This window comes from Phyllostomus hastatus, unplaced genomic scaffold, assembly GCF_019186645.2.
Source record: "Phyllostomus hastatus isolate PE091 unplaced genomic scaffold, TTU_PhHast_1.1 phas_contig_41, whole genome shotgun sequence".
Taxonomy (NCBI): Eukaryota; Metazoa; Chordata; class Mammalia; order Chiroptera; family Phyllostomidae; genus Phyllostomus; species Phyllostomus hastatus.
Genome location: NW_025333876.1, coordinates 5,496,011 through 5,500,221, shown reverse-complemented (window position 1 = coordinate 5,500,221; position 4,211 = coordinate 5,496,011). Strand labels below are relative to the sequence as shown.

Below are 4,211 nucleotides of genomic sequence, written 5' to 3'. Positions count from 1 at the left end.
AATAAACATGATACACCATACAACAAAAATAAAGGATAAAAATCACATGACCATATTAATAAATGCAGTAAAAGCATTTGATAAAATCTAGCACCCATTTGTGATAAAACTTCTCATCAAACTGGGAACAGAGATAATGTACCTCAATATAAGAAAGATCATATATGACAAATCCATAGCCAACGTCAAATTCAATGGCAAAAAATACAAATGTTTCCCTTAAGATCAGGAATAAGTCAGAGATGTGTTCTCTCACTACTTTGTCCAACACAGTAGTGGAAGTCCTAGCCACAGGTATCAGAGAAAAAGAAGAAATAAAAGGCATCCAAATTAGAAAGGAAGAAGCAAAACTGTTATTGTCAAATGACATAATACTGTATCCAGAGAGCCCTAAAGAGTCCACCAAAAAAAAAAAAAACCCTACTAGAACTGATAAATGAATTCAGTAAAGTAGCAGGATACAAAATGTATATCCAGAAATCAGTGAATTTTTTGTATGCCAATAATGAACTATCATAAAGGAAAACTAAGAAAACAATCCCATTTACTGTTGCATTAAAAATATCTCACAACAGCTTTTTTGCAATGGGTTTTATGCCAGAACACAAGTGTCAAGAAAACCACCACTAAATCAAAGCCAAAATGGGAAAGGAAAAGATTGACATTAACATTGTGGCTATTGGACACATAGATTCCGGCAAGTCTCCCATTACTGGCCATCTGATCTACAAATGTGATGGGATCGACAAAAGAACCATCAAAATTTTTGAGAAGGAGGCTGCTGCAATGGGAAAGGCTCCTTCAAGTATGCCTGGGTCTTGGACAAACTGAAAGCTGAACATGAGCATGGTATCACCATTGATACCTCCCTGTAGAAATTAGAAACCAACAAGTATTATGTGACCATCACTGATGCCCCAGGACACAGAGACTTTATCAAGAACATGATTACAGGGACATCTCAGACTGACTGTGCTGTCCTAATTGTTGCTCCTGGTGTTGGTGAGTTTGAAGCAGATATCTCTGAGAATGGGCAGACCTGTGAGCATGCATGCCCTTCTGGCTTACACACTGGGTGTAAAACAGCTGATTGTTGGTGTTAACAAAATGGATTCCCCTGAGCTCCCCTACAGCCAGAAGAGATACAATGAAATTGTTACAGAAGTCAGCACCTACGTTAAGAAAATTGGCTACAATCCTGACACCCATAGCATTTGTGCCAATTTCTGGTTTGAAAGGTGACAGCATGCTGGAGCCAAGTGCTAACATGCCTTGGTTCAAAAGATGGAAAGCCACCCATAAAGATGGCAGTGCCAGTGGAACCATGCTGCTTGAAGCTCTGGATTACATCCTGCCACCAACTCATCCAACTGACAAGCCCCTGTGTCTGCCTCTCCAGGATGTCTACAAAATTGGTAGCATTGGTACTGTCCCTGTGGGCGGAGTGGAGACTGGTGTTCTCAAACCTGGCATGGTGGTCACCTTTGCTCCAGTCAACATTACAACTGAAGTAAAGTCTGTTGAAATGCACCATGAAGCTCTGAATGAAGCTCTTCCTGGGGACAATGCGGGCTTCAATGTCAAGAACATGTCTGTCAAGGATGTTCATCGAGGCTATGTGGCGTGTGATAGCAAAAGTGACCCACCAGTGGAAGCTGACAGCTTCACAGCTCAGGTGATTATCCTCAACCATCCAAGCTAAATCAGTGTTGGATATGCATCTGTTCTGGATTGTTGCACAGCTCATATTGCTTTCAAGTTTGCTGAGCTGAAGGAGAAGATTGTCACTCTGTAAAAAAGCTGGAAGATTGCCCAAAGTTTTTGAAATGTGGTGATGCTGCCATTGTTGATATGGTTCCTGACAAGCCCATGTGTATTGAGAGCTTCTCTGACTATCCTCGTCTGGGCTGCTTTGCTGTTAGTGACATGAGACAGTTGTTGTTGGTGTCATCAAAGTAGTGGACAAGAAGGCAGCTGGGGCTGGCAAAGTCACCAAGTCTGCCCAGAAAGCTCAGAAGGCTAAATGAATACTATCCCCAACACCTGCCACCTCAGTCTTAATCAGTAGTGGAAGAATGGTATCAGAACTGTTTGTCTCAATTGGCCACTTAAGTTTAATAGTAAAGGACTGGTTAATGATTACAGTGCATCATAAAATCTCCAGAAAGAAAGGAGAATGTTTTATGGACCATTTGTGTTTTTTGTGTGTGCACAGCAGTTTTTAAGTTATTAGTTTTTAAAATCAGTACTTTTTAATGGAAACAACTTGACCAAAATCTGTTACAGAATTTTGAGACCCATTAAAACAAATGAGAAACCTCTGTGTTCTTTCAGCTAACACTGTAACTTTCTTTTATACTATTTAGGTTAAAAGACTTAAGAGTAGCTCATAACCTATTTCTGGTGTTATATTTTCTGATGATTCAGAACTGGATAAATCTGTTAGGTTTTTTTTCTCCAGGTGGGAACTTTTTCACTTTTTCCTAAAGGGAGGAATCTGTTTATGTAGTAAAAGCTGTGGAAGGGGCTCTGGTGCAACACTAAATAGGTTAGGACAGATAAAGTCACTGTTTACGTATAAGCTAGTTTATAAAGGCCAAGTTCTGGTATATTAAGTCCACATGGCTCATATAAAAATTTTGTGGTTAACATTAATATTGAGTAAATTTGTTAATGTCAAATTCTAGTTTCCATTTTTACTGAAATGTGAATTCACATTTATAAATGATGAGCTAGTTTAAAGAACTTAAAATGAACCTTAATAGTATTGAGCACTGTCTTGCTCAATACTATTAAGTTAGTCATATCTAGATTCCAGGAAAAGTAAATGATATTGGAAAAAAAATCTCAGAATAAACTTAACCAAGGATATAAAAGATTTCAGAAACATATAGGACAAAGAAGAAAGAAACCAAAGAAGAAACGAGTAAGTGAAGCATATACTGTGTTCATGGATAGAAAGAAATAACATCATTAAGTTGTCCATATTACCCAGAACAATTTATAGATTCAATAGAATTCCTATTCAGATCCAGTGGCATATTTCACCAAACTAGAAAAAATATTCCAAAAATTTATATGGAACCATAAGGGCCCTGCGTCTGTTAGCCACAGCAATCTTGAGAAAGAAGAACAAAGTTGGATGAATCATGCTATCTGATATCAAATTACACTACCAGGCCATAGTAATTAAAACAGAATGGTACTGACAGTTATATAGATTAATGGAACAGAATAGACAGCCCAGAAATAAACTAATACCATTATGGTCAAATAATATTTGTCAAATTAGGCAAGAGGATAAAATGGAGTAAAGATAGGCTATTCAATAATTGGTGTTGGGAAAATAAATGGTGCTGGATAGATATCTTCAAAAAAGTAAAATTAGACCACCTTCTTACACCATATACAAAAATAAACTTAAAATGGACTACGACTTAAATGTAAGACTAAAAGAAAACATAGGCTTTAAAATCTCTAACATTTCCCATTGCAATATCTTTTCTGATATATCTCTTCAGGAAAGGGAAACAAAAAATAAACAAATAAGACTACATCAACAAAATGAAAAGACAGCACCTTTAATGAGGGAACATATTACCAATACATCTGTAAGGGTTTATTATCCAAAATTTATAAAGAACTTACATAACTCGAGACCAAAAAATGAGCAAACAATCTGCCCTGACCAGTGCAGCTCAGTTGGTTGGGCATCATCCCATACACCAACATCTCATACATGTCACTGGTTGGATTCCCTGTAAGGGCACATGCCTTGGTGGCAGGTTCAGTCACCGATCAGGGTGCATTCAAGAAGCAACCAATCAATCTTTCTCTTTCACATCAATGTTTATTTCCTTCTTTCTCCCTCTTCCCCTCTCTCTAAAAATAAATAAAATCTTTTTAAAAAATCTGTTTAAAAATGGACAAAATACTCAAAGAGACGCTTCTCCAAAAGGATATGCAGATGGCCAACAGACATATGAAAAGATGCTCAACATCACTAATCATCATAGAAATGCTAATTAAAACCACAATAAAATATCACCTCCCACCAGTCAAAGGGTAGCATCAGTAAATCAACAAACAAGTGTTGGCAAGGATGTGGAGAGAAGGGAAACCTTATGTACCCTTGGTGGGAATTCAGTTGGTGCTGCCACCATGGAGGTTCCTCAAAATATTAAAAATTGAACTGATTTATGACCCAGTGA

At 37.5% G+C, this 4,211-nt stretch overlaps 1 pseudogene; it reads left to right on the top strand.

Moving 5' to 3' along the window:
* Positions 1–642: 642 nt before the first annotated feature.
* Positions 643–2,027, top strand: LOC123822745 (annotated as a pseudogene).
* Positions 2,028–4,211: the final 2,184 nt, after the last annotated feature.